At 42.2% G+C, this 17,390-nt stretch overlaps 1 long non-coding RNA gene across 3 annotated transcripts in view; it reads left to right on the top strand.

The window, feature by feature from the left end:
- The first annotated feature begins 1,947 nt into the window (after positions 1-1,947).
- Positions 1,948-17,390, top strand: part of LOC118173963 — a 124,871-nt gene continuing 109,428 nt past the window's right edge. For all 3 annotated transcript variants that reach the window (XR_004754482.1, XR_004754481.1, XR_004754483.1), the window contains exon 1: positions 1,948-2,044. This is a non-coding gene — a long non-coding RNA (uncharacterized LOC118173963). The remainder of the gene's footprint in view (positions 2,045-17,390) is intronic.

Raw genomic sequence — 17,390 nt, 5'->3', positions numbered from 1 at the left:
TTTTTTTTTTTTTTTTTTTTTTTTTTTTTTTTTTTTTGTGCTAGTGTGGGTGAATTCTGGAGAACTACCAAACCTAAATGTTCTCTACAGGCAATCAGATAATCACGGGGACATCCCGTGTAATAAATGAATTCACCTTGTTTAAACAGCACCTGTGCAATGGCATTCTTTAATTGCCCTCCGATTCCTAGGAGTTTGCTATATGGCTGTATAGTTTTGTCCAAGAGAAATATAAATCAAGCGACCTTTCTTTAAGCAAAACAGCCTTCTGTTTGACAGAACACAGGTACAGCCATATAAATATTTTTCATTGCTGGTTATTTATGCAAGGTGGTGTGCCATTTTAACCAAGTTCCCTGCTGCATAGTTTTGCTTCTGTCAGTCTCCCAGTAGAAAAGCATGTTTTGGCCTAGCGTTGTCTGCATGTTACTGTTTTCTTCATTGCACTTGTATTCTTACCATTTATAATTTAAATGCTCCAGAAAGAATTGACAGTTGCCTTCTCCAAAGTAAAGGACAAAATGACTTGTGTTAATTATTCCTTCTCACTTGCCAGGACATATATTACTCCAAGGCTTTTAGTGCCTTGAGCCAAAAAGGGTCATTACAGCAAGCAGCATAATGACCTGACCAAAAAAACATAAGTGGGGGAGAATGAGTCCTTCTCTGCTGAGCTCTCTGAAGTCATTAATGAATGCCTTGGGAATTCTACAAAGCAACAGCTCAGAAAACAAACATGTTGGATATCACTCTCATGACATCTATGCTATTACAAAGATTTACAGCTGGAATAATTTGATCTGGGTTTTTCTCTTTCCCCCACTGACTCACATTTTGGAAGGCAGTCAGACCCTTAAAGTTGGGCTTTGCATAATTGAAGCACCAGAACATATTAAATGGAATGACTAATGGGGACGACGCTTTTCCCTTCCTTCCAGCCTGGGTTATCAATTATGAATTAGCGGCAATCTGAGATCAAAGGGGTTCCATTTTTTGCAGCTGAATTTGAGGATTTTAGAACTGAGAAGGTGAAATGCTGTTAATGACTCTTTTCAGGAAGGCAGAGACAGGAGTTAACTGACAAGGGTAGAGTTAGTGTGTTTCTGAACATGAACACATTCTCAAAAGTAAAACTGGACACTGGGATCAAGTTGCTCACCTACCATGAATCGGTTAGGGCCTAGATCCTCTGTGGGGCATTGTGGATGGGAATCTGATCTGTAGCATTTTTCTTAATAACTGCGTGTGACCTAGTTATTGAGACATCCTATAGAAGTGCATTAGGGTTACCACTGTAGTTTGTTGCCCAGCTGTTTTGCCCTAACACAGTGAGTTCCATTGCTGTGGAGAAAATGCATCTCTGCAGCAAGAATAGTTTGACACATACTTAACACACACACACAAAAATAAATAAATCTAGAGGGTTTTAATTTAAGAGCTGCTATAACCTCAAGGAGGGAAATTCAAAAGAGCAGTCCAAGCCAGGATTTAGCTACATGCTTCTCAAAGTAGCAAACAATAAAGCAGTTTATGATTCAAGTTAGAAGATTGTGCCACAAAGATCTCAGAAGCCTTAGGGAACAAATGACAGTCTTTGACCTGCTGCAATTTCTGCAAGAGATGTGCACAGACACTCAACAAAGCAGACACATGCATTGAGTGCTGATTGTTTAAAAGTTTTTTTTTTCTTTCTTTTTTTTTTTTTACCTTTTTTTTCTTTTTTAATTGAAACATTCTGGTTTTGAATAAGCAGTACCCACATCAAAACCACTAAGGTGTGGGTGATTAGGGTGCTGAAAATGCTGAAAAGTCAGATTAGCCCAGCAATAAGGAGGTAAAGTGCACTGGAAGGGGGGGGTGAGAGGCTCAGGTGATGCTTGTGATCACCTGGGGAGGGCTCAGAGCTCACTGGGGCTCATAGGGGGAATGCAGGAGGTGTGCTGGTTCTTTGCAGCTAGAGAGGAGGAACTTCTTCACCCCAAGGCTTGAAGGCAGTAGGAACCTACAATGAGCTTCCTGAGGAGTCCTGGCTGTCCTGACCATAGTGAGTGACTGCTGTTATAACACCCTGAGAAAACATCTGGGAGGCTGAGACAGGCTGAAACAGGGTGGTGGGCTGGGGTCTGGGGTCTGGGACCAGCCCTGAGGAGCTGTAGTCCCCGTAAGAGGCTAGATTTGTTGCCTTTCTCGCTGCCTGGCCTCTCTTCTATTTTCTCCCGCTTCAAAAATACTGCAGAAAAAGTTGGTTATATCATATATATGCTTCTAAGTAAGATATTTTTTGGCCTCTGAGTCATCCTCTTTAATAGGATTTTAGATATGTTTCATGGTATATATTATTATTATTATTTTTTTTTTGCTTGGGTAATGCCTTGTAAGTAGGATTTTAGATTAACTTAATTTTAATTGTTTCTTATTTTGTTTGGATAATGCCTTATAGTAAGATTTTTTAAAATTAATGCAAACCTATTACTAAATTATAATAGAGTAATTATGGAAGTAATGAATTTATTATCACAGCTGCTGCTAGAATAAGTGAAAAGGAGAACTAATGACCTGACTCTCCCATGCTTTTACTGATATATCAGAAGAAAGCATGGTTTGGAGTATTATATTTTTATCTTCAAATATTTTAACATTTGGGAAAACTTTCAGAACTTCCTGCTCACCTAGGATGCCAGAGAAATATTTATTACAGACCAAGAAACCTTTTGTAATTGGGCAGAACATAGAGGCCAACTAATAAAGCCTGCTTTAACTCTTATTCATTTTTTTTTTTATTATTATTTTGTCTTGGAGACTTCAAACACTCCTTCTGAGTCTTGTTAATAATTTTTTTTTTTTTTAATTTGCTTTTATTTTGAAAAAGTTCTGGCTTTTGGGGTGTGTGTGTTCTGTTGCTCTGACTTGCGCAATTCCTTTTTTTTAATTAATTGGTGGTTGTAATGAAAAGTACCTGGGAACGAAACTGTCTCCCTCAGCAGGAAAACAGCAAGAAAACCATTTCAAACGGTGGCTTACACTATTCACTTGCTTGGGTTAATCTGGATTTGTTCATATGTTGTTCATGTTTCTCCAAGGGCTTCTCTAATTCGTGATGCTATTCTTATTCAGGTATTTGGTAACTTGTAAATCTTTGAGAAGATGATAGAAGGTATTATAGAATGGTTTGCATAGGTAGGCGCCTTAAAGCCCACCCAGTTCCACCCCCTGCTGTGGGCAGGGACACCTCCACCACACCAGGTTGCTCCCAGCCCCATCCAGCCTGACCTTGGGCACTTCCAGGGATGGGCCAGCCACAGCTTCTCTGGGCAGCCTGTGCCGGGGTCTCACCACCCTTATAACAAAGAATTTCTTCTGAGTATTTAATCTAAATCTTGCATCTTTTAGTTTAAAGACATTATTCTTTGTCCTATCCCTATGCTTCCTGATAAAGCATCCCTCTCCAACTTTTCTGCAGCCTCTTTTAGGTACTGGAAGGGTGTGAATCTATGTATCATCTAGGTGTGGTGTTTTTCTTAAAAGACATATATTTTTTTCCAAAATACATGGATAAAATTTCTTTTAAAATGTTTTGGTAAATTTGTCCTTTATGACTGCTTCAAATCAGTATGAGGTTTGTTTCCTGAAAGGCTCTTCTTGTAGAAGCAGAGCTATTCCTTAAGAATTCAATATCCTGTCTGGAAAAGGATCCTAACTGGTGTGCTGAAAGTAGTGACAATAACAACTTTTCTGTTGATGTGTTATTTGCTATCTGATGGCTTAAGTCTGCTTCAGAAATGGGAAGCTCTGCCCTCTCACCTTGTGTGGAAGCAGTTCAGCTCTTTAGCTAGCCGGAGGAGTTGTACTTGTGGTATGCGGAGGCTGCCTCCCTGCGGGTGTTGGGAGCTTGTACCTCAGGGGATCTTTGAGGAGAAGGTGAAGAGCTCTCTGTGGCACCCAGGTCTTCAGAAACCTGCCTGCTTTTAGTTACCCATTGCTTTGATTATGGTGGGGTGGGAGAGCTCTCCGTAATTAGGAAGAAGGATCTGGCTGATGCAAGCAAACAAATTGTACACTCCCCACCAGGCCCATCTTTGAAGGCTGCTAGCTGCTTACTTACCTCCTGGCAATACTTGTAATCCTTAATGCTTTTGTAATGGCTTCTCCTCAGTGTTTTTGGCCTTTGATCCTAGATGCAGGCTCCCTGCGGGGAGATAGCCCTGTGATCCTCTGTGCTTCTACTCTTCATCCACATGCCTGGGCTGGAGATAGAGATGCTGTTTTCTTTTATGAGGCCTGATCTGGGAAAACGTGTCCTTGCAAATTGCAGAGCAAGGCTGTTTTGCTTGGTGGGCTGGAGGGCTGTGGGCTGAGGAATTAAAACCCATTCTGTATCTCTGCCATTTTGAAGGCTCTGCATCCTCTGGGCTCTTCCCTGCTGCTGCCAGACCATGCAGCAATTTCATTCCCTGGAGCATGCCAGTGATGTGAGCGAGTAACTCCCATCCCCTCTGCTTGCTGTTTGTTTTATTTGGTGTGTTGTTAACCTTTACTTGCTGCACTTATTTACTTTGGGTTTTAATAGTGTGATAAGGTCACAACAAATTTAGTGGGAGGCATTTTAAGCACTTACAGCAATAAATCACAGTGTACATCGCTCTTATGTGGTTTATCCGGAAGCAGGTAAATCCAATTTGGTTCGTAATATGAAGGCTGAATAAAGCTAGGTATCATAGGAGAAAGCTTTGACGTATGGCTTTGAAAGAACCTACACACTTCTCCTCTACAAATTAACAGATATTTTGCAGAGCTGACAAGTAGCTGATATTCTTGGAACTGGTCCTATTTTTTTTTTTTTTATTCTCCTTCTTCCATTCCAGCCTCTAGATCCTTCCCTTTTGAAAATCCAAAGAAGAAAAAAGACTGTTCTCTAATGTGGGTTTTAAAACTCTGGTGGTATGAGCAGATCTCACAAGTACAATGAACTTGCTGGTAGTGCATGAAACCCTAAAACCTCAGGGACTCAGCTCTGCAGGAATATCTTATCTATACCTTTATATGCTGATTTTTTTTTTTTTCCTTAGGTAAGATAGCCTTTGCAGGTGTAGGATCAAACCAGCCTGCAGGTCATTTGAAGAGCTGCAAAGTCCTAGTGACCAGAATGAATAGCTACGAGCTCTCTTCAGGAACTGCAGATAAAGCACACGGGAATGTGTCATGGGCTGCTAAACTACACTGGCCAGGAAATGGGCTTGATAACCTAGTATCTATATCCTGCTTTAATTCCTGTTGGTTTATGGCAGTATCCTAGGAGCCCTGTCAGATGCCTGACCTTATCCCTGCCTTTAGTCCAGCAAAATTGAAAGGATGTCTGAACGAGGAAGAGGGGGAGGGACGCATTAGTTGCAAGCAGTAGTGCTAGACTCCTGAACTCTAATTCTCCATAAAGGAGAGAGATTTTGCTGATAAGTAAAGCCTAGCAACCACCTGGGTTTAAAGCCAACATTAAAAATTAAATACCAGTTTCCATGTTATTATAGGTGGAATAAAAATGGTGAACCTTACCCTGTTCAGAGCGAGAACAAGCTGGAGACTTTGTAGGGCTTAGCAATGCCATTACCATGAAGCACAAAAGCGGTGTGAGGAGGAGGGACTGTTTCCTCATGTTTCTCCTTCATGTGGGTAGTGACAGAAGAAGAAACATTCTCTCTGAGTGAGAGACAGCACTGTGATATCTGCCAAACGTGCCAGGTAGCAGTGTGTCTTGGCTGTGTGAGCAGCACACCTGGTGGATGCTCAAACACAGCCTCTATAAAATAGGCAAGTTGGGTTTTGCCAGGCAGCGCTGCCATTCGCTGTGTCAGATGCTCCCTGCAAGAGAAAATCCTCAAGCAATAGATTAAAAAGCAGTGAGAGCTCATCAGAATCTGAATACATAATTTCTAGGTAAATAAAATCTTGTTGTGGGGGGGAGTGGATGAATTTGTGTGGGCTGTGGGAAAGGCAGACTTCACTGTCACCATCACGGGGTGGGGGATGAGTACATGTCACCGTTGCTTGTTCTGCCATTTGGAGTTCTTGACTGATGATTTTTTTGATGTCTGTAGCACCTATAAAGATGTTTGTTTTTAAATGCCTGAGACTCCTACTTTCCTCTACATAGCTGGATTGAGAATATCTGACCTTTCTGCTTCAGGCTGGGAGGAAATCGAAACTTTTTTTCTTGTCATGAAATCCTAGGACTTCTTATTTAAGTGTGTGTAGTTCTAGAGTACTGGTATTGAGAATATTGAAGAGAGAGCTGATGCACAGGACCTGTGTAAGCAGGTGGAGGTCCTGATGGCAGAACCACCTGTGAAAAGTGTGACACTTAAGGAATGGGGCAGTAGAGCTTTAAATGAACTGGATGTGCCCTTGCTGGAGGTGCAAACTCCATAGCTGTCACTTGCCAGGAACAGATAAGAGTAACAGCATCTCTGGGAAATGGAGCATTGGTCTTTGAGCAGTCTGTGCCTCCATCTGAAGCCCTGCATCCTGGGCACCAGCCAACAGCAGCGTGCCACCGACTGAAGACACCAGCTCAAGCACTTTGCATGCAGAATAGTCTCACTCAGTCTTTAATACCAAACTATTTCAATCATCCTCTTTTAATTTTTTTTGCTAACTGCATCCATAACTTTGCTCTAGTAAAAATCTGCTTAATGCATAGCCATGTTGTAAAGTGGAGCTATAGTTCCAACTTGCCTAATCCTAAAAGAGGCATTTGTTCAAAAAAGGTCCATTTCCCTAGGAAATGTGCTTTGATTTGTGAAACAGAAAATGTATTCATTTAACTGAGCCGTTCATGTGGCAGGTCACTATTTCACCCTTTTGGTGCAGTAAAAGTTTATTCTTTTAATAGGTTTATTGCTTTTCAGTTATTCATTTCCAAAGGACTCAGTTGAGTGCTGCAGCTCTGATCTGAAGTACAGAAAATTAATTCTTTTTATGGTAACCTATTCCTTTCACAAGTCCTCATTTTAAGTGTAGCTCAACTGTATTGCAAATAACAGTATGTGGTCCTAGAGAGAGTACCAGGACTCTAATTTAATAGTGTGCTGGAGGCCTTATAATGTCAGCACTGCTGAGTAGAACTCCTCTTTGAGCCCTCCTTTGTGTCCCAATGGGAGTCACAAGAGGATTGCAGTAAGGTACCAGGCTGGCTGCTCTCAACTTGCCTGGCTGCTGCTGGGTGGGTGTTCACTCTTCTGCTTTTGGATTTTCTGGTCCTTGGCCTCATTAGTGAAAACGAGTGTCTAGAATGGACCATTGTCTTAAGCTCCAAGATGCATCTTTACTGCTGAGTTTCATTCTCTATTGACTGAAGTACCTGCTGGGGTTTCTGGTGAGCTGTAGGGATGAGATGGTCCTCTCCACTCTGCTTGGTGACAAGACACAAAACACTGGCTCATTTTTGTTGTGTGTGCCATGTTAATATCTAATCTCATGTGAAATCAGCCCCTGTTTATTTTGCAGCACCAGGTTCAGTACGTACTTAGTGGTTTGAGCAGTAGGAAATAGTTTGACCCGTAAGAAACGGTTTGGATATCCAAGTCATGCCCTTTTCCTTAGGGAATCTAAGGTGGAGAGGGAGCAGGAAGAGCAGCCTTCCCTAGGGAGCTTGCTGGAAGCCCTAGCAGTGACCTCAATGCTACTTTGGGTGTTGGTGGCAGTGCAGATATCAGTGACTGTGTGTGGCCCTGGCTACACAAGAAACAGGCAGCTACCATCTGTGAAACTGAGCACTTTCCCTCAAAAATTAATTAACTTAGCTGAGATTCCATAAGTAATACAACTAGATCTGCCTGGAGCCTCCCAAGAGAAGCCCATTTTAAGTCAAGTGTACTGGGAGACCATACTTGGAAATGAGGCAATTATTAGTTTAATTCAGTCATCAAATTAATTTTATGGAAGCAGAGGATGGCAGGTGCTGGGGGAGGTGGCCACGGTCTGTAGCACGTGATGGGCTCTGGCGGGCCCATGACAGCAAGGGAAATAGGGTGGACCATGGTGTCCGACCACTGACTACCATTGGCTGAAAGCAGCCCCTTGGTCTGTTCTCCCTTTGCTTTTACTGGTGGGTTTTTTTACTCTGCCCTCAGCACAAGAGCATCCAAGGGCTATAACCACACCAGCCTCAACATCTTCCTTAGCTGCTGCAGCTGCTCTGTCACCTGAGTTCAGGAGAGCTTGGAGTGGATAGGACCAGGAGCTAGCCAGGGCTCCCAGACAGCAGCTTGTTCATCAGCAGCTAAACAGAAGTAGTCCTGACACCTAAATTAGTCTGATAGTAGGTAGTTTGACTACAGCCCTGAGCACCACCATGAAATGCATTAAGTGAGCTGTCACATGCTGTTTGCTGTTTTGATCATCCTCTGCCCAGGAGACAAGTGTGTGCACAGTGAGTTATTTGTAGCAGTAGGCATTTATTTATTTAATTTTAAACAACCATGCACCCATCTCTGCTGGAGAAAGCAAACCAGGATGAGGAGATAGTTGCAGCAGAGTGCAGTGATGGTCCCTTAGTCACACGGAAGCTATTTTACTTCATGGGCTCTAATTGGTTCCTGAGAAGATGGTCATCTACACCTAACCCACCCAAATAAACATGCTTTCGGTAAAGCTGGTTACATGTTCCATCAAAGTCTTCATCACTGCTAATGTAACTACTGCAGGCTTGCATATACCTTGGCTTTTAACCACTTGCTTGCCAAAACTCTTGGAAAAGCCATACAAGTGTAAGCAGTTTCTTATGTTTTTGTTCTTGAAAGTTTGTCCATGCTAGAGCTCAAATGTGACTTCTTTAAAACACAATTATGTTTTAAACACCTTGACCCAAGTAAGGTATTCATCCTTCTGCAAAACAGTGATAGTCTGACAGGTGAAAAATGTAGCTGTATAGATTACAAGAAATATTGTTTTACTATTTCAAATCAATATATGTATTAATTCACACAGTACAAAAAGAAGAGGAAGCCATGCTACCTCTAACTGTCAAACACTCTAGTGCTGAGAGTTTCTGCTCCACCTTAAGTGTCCCTGGATTTACTAGTAGATTTGTCAGAGAACCTGTACAGTCCTTAAGGATTTTTGAGATAGGTACAGAAACACACATATGCAACTCCTTTCTTTTTTATTAATTGGTTGGCTTGTTCTGCATTTCTTTTACAGGAATCAGAACTGGGTTTAAATAATTTCAGTAGCCATACTAACTGTGCTGCCTTCCTGAGAAAGTGCCTTATCCAGGTTCACTGGGGGCACTTGTATTTCCTTGTACCAGTGGATGTGCTTGTTCCATCTATACTCAGCTTCTCCTAATTTTTGTTGATTTCTTGAGTCCCTTTACCTGCTGATGGACTGCCTCTATTTGATGTCTAAACTTTTTCACAGTTTTTTTTTTTTCTGAAGGCATTTTGTTTTCTACCTAGCACTTGCAGCTGTATTTTAGCATTGATGTTATGTTCAAGTACTCATTATAGTTTGTTTCAATCTGTCCAGTGCTGATTTTTTTTTTTCCAAGTGATTGCTCTGACTTTTTCCACTTCTTATATTTCTGTCTCTATGCAGGTTTCTCTGTGTGGATTGTGCGGTCCTGCTTGAAATGCTTTTTTGCCGTGATATTTCTTGATACCCGGGCTCTGAGGATTACACATGAGTAGCTCATTGTGACTTGCCATTTATGCTAGGCTGTTCACCTTTTTGGTGGTACATGTGTGTACTTCTGGCAAAATAACTGAGATCTTTTGGTGAAAGGCAAAAATAAACTTCCTGTTTTGAATACTTTTAGTTACAGTAAAAATGAGAACAAAACCAAAGAAATCCTATAGGCAACTGTTTCCTTCACTGTTTCATGCATTAAAGAAAGTCTTCAATCCAGATCTGCAGCCTGTAGATCTGTAGAGTTGTGATACCATAACCTCAGTGGGCTTGAAACTTTGAAATGCATAACCTTTGCAGGGTGGCACCTCAATCCAGGCTTGGAGTGAAATAAGACCAAAGGGAGCACTTGGAGGTAAATATTCAGTGCTGTATGTGGGGAGTTTAGCCATCCACATGATTGCCACTAATGGTAATGATAGTTGTGAGTTTACATCCTCATGCATCAGGTTGCAAAATTACCCCTCTGGTGCCATTCAAGAGTCTCTTAAGGTTCCCTCTTCCCTTTCTGCCATCAGCTGGAGCACCTGCCTCTCCTCCAGAGCCCCCCATGGGATCTGCTTCACCATTCTCATGTAACAGGTCTTGTTATCCAGGGTATTTCATCAGTATTTACCTTAAGGAGAGGATGTAAATAATCCTGCCAAGGCACAAAAATAAAAATGGAAAGAAACAATTGGGGGGGGAAAACAAAAAAACAAACAAACAAACAAAAAAAAACAACAAACATGCCACACAACAAAACAATGATGTTTAAAACAATTTGTAGTTCTCTGGTACCCAATAGGCTGGGCAAGACCCTTCTGTGTTCACTTATGACATCTGCATAGATCCTAAGTGACCACTTCTGCATCTGCAGGAAGAGTTCCTACTGATTATTTAGCTACCTATACACACTGGTCACTTAGCAGCAGGAACTGCTGGGGACTGCCAGGCTTTCCACCCAGGGGGTTAATCCAGGCAGCTGGTTAATCTGCACCACAGGTGGTGTCCACCAATTTATCTGTGCACAGCATGAGCTGCCTGGGGCCATCTCCAGCACTGTCCAAAATTTCCAGTCTTGTGACACACAAAGCCACTGGTTGTTACACCATTGCAGAGATAAGCTGGGAGGTTCCTGGACCACCCTGGGCAGTGATGACCAAGTACCTGCAGACACAGCCTGGAGGCTGAGTTGCATTGCTGCTTGGATTTCTTGCTGAAATCGTAATTATTTAACTCACAGAACTTTTCACAAACCCAGTTTAGGTTCTGGTTTCCATGCCTCTTAGGGAAGTACAAGGGGCTCATGCTTTGCCTTCCTAACAGGTTACAGCACTGGGCAGAAACCCCTCTGCTAGTCTCAGAAAGGGCTGTGAAATGCAACAGCATGCTGCTCTTTTCTGATGCTTTGGCTCAGCACGGGCTCTCTTCTGGGTGAGTTAACCTGTGCTGAGCTCGATCATCTGCAGCTGGGTGGTTTCAGGCCTCTGTCAATTATCTTTGTTATAATTCCTAGTTCCATTAGTCACTGTGCCTATGTAAGATTAACCAGCAGCACTCGGTAACCACTTAACCAAGAGTGGGTAAGCACTGCACCGGAGAGGTTGCTGAGTTCAATATGGATGGCTGAAGATATTTTTCTCTCTGCTTCCATGCACTGATGATCAGACCTGAAAGTCTCTTGCTTTCTTCAATGAATTTTAATACAGAGGTGCCTATACAGCCTCTGATCAAGGAACACAGTCACAGTGTGACGGTGAGATGGATCATAGAAAACATCCCATGGTTCCCCAGTTTTCCTTTATTGTCTTTTTCCCTTTGCTGATTACCTTCTGTTACCAAGCACTGATGTGATGAGGTGTGGCACTCTAATGCTGCCGACAGTGTTCTGTGTTTGTTGGTCTTGCTGGGAAATGTCGATATAACATCAAAAGCAATCTGGCATAGGATGAGCACTGAGGTGATCTGCAGACCCGTCGATAGCTGATCTATAGGGCTCAAAGATGCTTCACGCCTTGGCAGCCAAGTGGGGAGTCAAGGAGTCGGCACGTAGACTTTGCTCTTCCCGAGGATTTTAAATCAGCCTTATTTTTCTTCACATTGTTCAGACTCAGCGTGACCATCATGGTCAGATAACCTAATCCTCCTAAATATGCTTGAACTGTGCTGGGAAATCATGTTTGGGCTGAATCTAGAGCTTGGACCACAAGCGTGATCCGATTTAGCCTCTGAGTTTGTTTTGGTTGCAGGTACGTTGTTCAGTTTGGCTCTGGATGTGCTTAGGTGGGAAGGGATTTTTTGGTGTTGCAATGTCCAGGCCAGCTTCACGCTGGCCTTTCTCTGCTTCACCACAGTAGGCCTAAGTCATCTTTGGTGCAGTCAGCTAAATCCATTGTTGATGCACCACGAAGGGATCTGACCCCCATTGCAGTTTTCTTGCCCACTTAAGCATGTTTACTTCTCTTTGCCAAAAAGATGGTGCATGAAAATTGCTTTTATTACCAGAAAAAGAAGTTTGCAATAAAACCTGTCTCCTTGGGTGCACTAATTCTATTTTATGAAGAAAGAACATATTGTTTTAATTAATCATATGAAAGCAAAATTAACATGATTATGTGAAAGGTGCTGTAAATCATTCTGATCCACATCAGTGAACAAAGAGCACTTAGTTATTCCAGAGTTGTTAAAGATTTTATCTACCCAAGTGAAAATTCAATTAGCACAACCCAGTCTCATATAAAACTAAGGATTCTGACTGCAGGAAAAACTTTGTGTGTGAATACTACCTTGTGCCAGTTTGATAAATTACTGTAATTAACTGTATCCCACGCAAGCTAAACAAAATTTACAGAAATGGTGTTGTACAAAAAGAATATCTCCTCTCATTCTTAGGCAGAAATTCGAATAGTCTCAGCAATATTGTTTGAACACCCAATTCTACATCAAGGTAAAAAAAATAAAAATAAACACTGCCGACAAATGCAGACAGCTCTGGAACTTTTTTTTTTTTTCCTTCTGCTGTATTAGAAATAGGCGCTGCACTTAACATGTTTCAATTAAGCAACTTGAATTCAATTAGTTAACCCAAGACATTAATAGTGATAGGCAAACTAAGAAAGAAATGAGATTGCTTAGGAAAAGAGCTCTGTTCATATTCCCAGGCCAGCAGGGAGACTTGTGTATGTGTTAAAGCTAAGGGCAGAAATGCTGGATATGGCAAGCTATGCCAGAATGCATCATCTTAATGGAAAAATAAGTATACAAATAAATGGATTTGTCATCTTGGGCATGTCTTCCCTCACTTGTTAATTATATTTGTCAAGTTTTGGCTGATTGCTCCTGTAAGGAAAGCCTGCTGTCAGTGTCTGCAGGGCTGGGCTCTTTATTTAGCCTGTGCATGAAGTGACATCGGCACAGCTCTGGTTTGAGGCTGGTTTCTGTGCTGCTCTCATCATGTGTGGCTCTTCATATGTGTGTGGGAAATAGTAGTGGCCTTTTCTAGTGAGAGTAGTCAAATAGAGTTAAAGTGGTAGGTTTCAGTGTGTTTAATATTCCAGGGAGGTATTTTCTTCTGTAGAACACTGTTTTCTGGCTTGTATGCAGAGGGGGTTAGACGCCGTATGCAGTGTCCTGTAGCCAGAGCTCTCCCTAAAAGTCTTCCCTTCTTCTACAGAAGACAGAGAAATTACAGAATAATCTACTATGTTTAGACTGGACCATGCCTACTGGGAAGGCAGTCTTGCAGGATCCTGAATGTAATTGCTGCATGTTCTTATTGAAGAAGTGGCTGTTTAAGAAATGATCGGGTAGAATCAAGACTTCATTTCTTCATCTTATCTTGGGCAGTCTTTCCCATTGAGAAATAGGAAAAACATTTGTGCTAAGGTTGTGCAGTCTGAAGAAAGAACAGGAAAACGAAACCCACTTTTCTGTGCTTGGGTGCTTGGGTGTGCAATGTGTCCCCTTTCTTGTTTCAGTTGTTCGTTGTGGTTGGATTTTCTCTGGGTAGCTTTAAATTCCTTTCAAATTTAGCTTAATTGTCCAAACTTACAACTGGAGAAGTGTGGTGGGGGAGAAGATGACAGCGAACATAGGAAGCAGATGTGACTGCAATTTAGATTAAGTGAAAACACCTGGCTGTGGGGCTCAAGTGATGTTTCAGCATGTTCCCTTGGAGGTGAATATGTAAGGAATTGAGTGAACCCCGAACACTCATGATGGAGAGGGGATCACAGGGATCTGCTCCTGCTCCCCCCCATAAAACTCCCCCAGCCTGCAGCAGCTCTGCGGATCTTCCTCATGCAATTTGTTGTTTCTCAGCAGTTTGCTTTCCATGCCAGTTTAATTTCAAGTCTATAACATTTCAGGCTTTTTCCTTTTAATCCCCCACTATTTCTTTAGCAGAAATGGCCAACAGTTTTGGGTCGAGGTGGATTAGTGAAAGCATTGTGTGTGTTAGCAGCGAGTGATCTCACTGCGTGGGAAAACCCACAGCGTGTTTCCTCTCGGTGCCAGATTAGCTTTGCTGTTCCCTGCTGAGCAAGGAAATGGGTCATCGCTAATGTTGTTTAATTTCCTTTCTCTGAGGTGGGCTGTGGCTGCCTTTAGGTCCACATAGCTCCATTACATGCAGTTTGCTGCTCCTAAGCCTCTGTGCCTTTTGGTACCATCATAAGGGATGGTGCTTGCATAGAGCTAAAGAGGGTCAGTTGTGGGACTTTTTTTTTTTTTAACCTCTTTCAGATGTCAGTCTGCATTCCTCACTAAAACAAAGTTCATTTTATCCAAGTCAGACTTGCTGGGTTGTGTACCTAATCTGTCATTCTTTTTCCTTCTCAAAGCCTGCAGTGGTACCTCGTGAAATAAGCAAATGTGCAACCATCTGCCTTAAGCATCCCAGTCTTAGGGCAAAGTTCTGGGGAACAGTTTTATGTTAGTTTCCCCTTTAATGAAATCTGTTCCCTTTGCTGACTTCTCAGTCCTCTTGGACATGCTGCTGCTCTCTAAATGGCATGGGACTGGCAGTTTGCTTGGGTTTTGTGCATGGAAGGCACACAATATTTATTTGGAAATCAACATGACAGCAAGAAGTAGCTAGTCCAGATTTTTTGTTTTTCTTCAACTCTAGTTTTTTTGGTAAATTACTGATGATGTAGTTCTAGCAAACCTCTGCCATGTCTGCATATCCCCATGTGTTTACACGTGTGTGGGTAGCAGCATGTGCTGCAGGCGATGACTGCCATGTATTACCTCAGTTGCTGATTTCTGGTTTGCCACGGGACAAGGAATTCCTGGTGTGACTGGGTCATTCCTGTACCACCAGTTGAAATAAGGGCATTTGCTCAAACTCGGTGTTCAAATTGCTGTGCAAACCCATGCGGATGGCTGTCTTCCTTGTTGATTGAAAAGCAATGGCAACATGGGCTGGGGCTGCCCTCCCCATCTTTTGCGCTGATTTAAAAGTCAATTGTGTATCGAGTAGCATCCTTTCCTCCTTGCTCCCCCTTATGCTTTCTTGGTCTGTTTTCTAAGCAAACATTAACTTGTATAATTTTCCTGGCTGTCAAGCCGTGGTGGAGTTTATTTGGCTAGTCACTTTTTGTTTTGCAAAATTAATTTGCTAAGGCTATATTTAAGTGTCTGTGGAAGACAACAATGAAACATCACACACTTATTAGCCAAAATAATACAGTTGCTCTGCAGGGATTCTGAAGACTACAGCAGAGCAAATGAGATAGATGCTGATGTGAGGAGAAGAGGCTCTGCAGTGACCTTTCTCTGCAGGGGGGTGGTGGTGGGCTGGTTGCTTGTCATTGATATGCCCCTTTCTGAATGGGCTTCCTTCTTGGTCAGAGCTGTGGAGTGTGACTGGGAGGCTGTTCCTGGTGTTCAGGAGCAGAGTCAGCACTTTGGGAGCATCGCTTCTTGTCCGCTCCTCCCATTGATGAAGGATCCATCTCTCCACCCCAACATTGCAGATTCCCTGCTGGGTAAGGGTGAGGTTCTCCTGGGGTTTGCTGTGTTGCAGAAAAGTGATTAGGAGGGAAAAGAGGCAATAAAGAAAATCAAATGAGACAGAAGGACAACTCCAGCGTATGTATTGACTATATATGTATATATATATATATTTTTTTTTTTTTTTTTGGGGGGGGGAGGGGGTATTCATGTTTTTGAATGCTTTGAGCTGCTTTGTTGTTGTCATAAATCTTTGTTGTTTTCATAAATACTCCCAGAATAAAAGAAACAGAGTTTTCTGTTGGGACAAATGAAAAGCCTGATTTTATATCAATGTAGAATTTCGGTGTACTGCTAGATTCTGAGGTTCACCTTTTCCAAAGTAAAGTTCATCCCTCCATTTGGAGACCAAATGGAAATCTTATAACTGGTAGGACAGAGCTCTGCTGCTACAGAGTGCATGAGTTGTCGTGAATGCAGAGCTGCAGTCTGAGCAGAAAGGTGACTGAATTCCTGGGAGACAAACAGCTGGAGCTGCACCGACATACAGCTAGGGGCACGGATCTGGGGATGGATGAGTCCCTTCTATAAATAATTGCTGAGGAATACAGCACAGGACAAAAAGGACAGAAAACAATGGCAAGGACAAAAATCCACACCTAAGGAATATGTGGAGAGTGGAATGAATCAAATAGTGAAAACTGAACTAGAACAGGAAAAGTTCTGGGGTTACAGCAAATAATGATGCTCCTCTCCTGTAGAGTGCACTAATGAAAGGCACTTGGTGAAAGTGGTTTATAAAGTGTACACTGGATTGAATTCCCACTGAAGCCCATGGAGTTATTTCCATTTATTTATTTATCTTTAATGAGTTGATTTGGGCCTCATGCTTTGATCTCTTGTACTTTGTGCTTTCTTACTTTACTCAGCAAATGTATCAATTGATTTCAGCTGGACTGTCTGAGCACGAAGGCTGTGTTAACTGTGAGTTAGGATATTCCTGCTTGATGTCTATGACTGTAGGCGGTCACAGGATCAAGAACTTCTTTTTCTACCAGAGCTTAAAAGGACTTTCTAGTACCAACACAGCTAACTTCCCAGTGCAACAGTAGGCAGGATTATAGCTGGGGGAATAATACTTTAAGGAAAGAATGAAGAACTGAGAGGATTGAACCTATTTGCAAATTTCAGGAGTACTCAGAAGGTGTTTTCAGCTGAGAAATCCTGAGTTATGGGTCAGGTTAGTGGGAGAATGGGCTCCCAAAAAGGAGTCTTTCTTTGAATTCAAAGCATCGTGAGAAATTAATAAGAAACATCATTGCTTAACCTCTTCAGATTTTACTCCTTTCCCCCAGCTATCTAATTTCTTTTAATGTATGTGACCATGCACCACATAATGCAGTTCAGAGTGTAAATCAGGGAAGGGAACCTGGGGCTTGGCTTTCATTGTCAATAAATACTCAGAAGAATCTGGGAACTGCAGCACAGTGAGGAACATCTGTGGGCTAAAGGTGTAGGACACTGAAAGTGCAGTGAAGCAGGAGAGTGGAGAAAATAATGCTTATTGAATAAAACCATTCTGCTCTTGATCTGTGAGAATTAGATTTAGAAATAATTAAATTTCAGAGAGACTCAGCAAGCTGATTTGGTGATGTGGGTTTTGGTGTAGCACCGAGGCCTGTCTTGTTTGCACAACTGTGGATGCCAAGGTCGTGTCCTTGAGCTGTATGTGGTTTTATTAGGAATAAAAGTGGAAGACATTATCAGTGTCTTTG

Source organism: Oxyura jamaicensis, chromosome 13 (assembly GCF_011077185.1).
Source record: "Oxyura jamaicensis isolate SHBP4307 breed ruddy duck chromosome 13, BPBGC_Ojam_1.0, whole genome shotgun sequence".
NCBI lineage: Eukaryota > Metazoa > Chordata > Aves > Anseriformes > Anatidae > Oxyura > Oxyura jamaicensis.
Note: the sequence above shows the minus strand (reverse complement) of the source record. Positions and strands in the feature narration are given on the sequence as shown.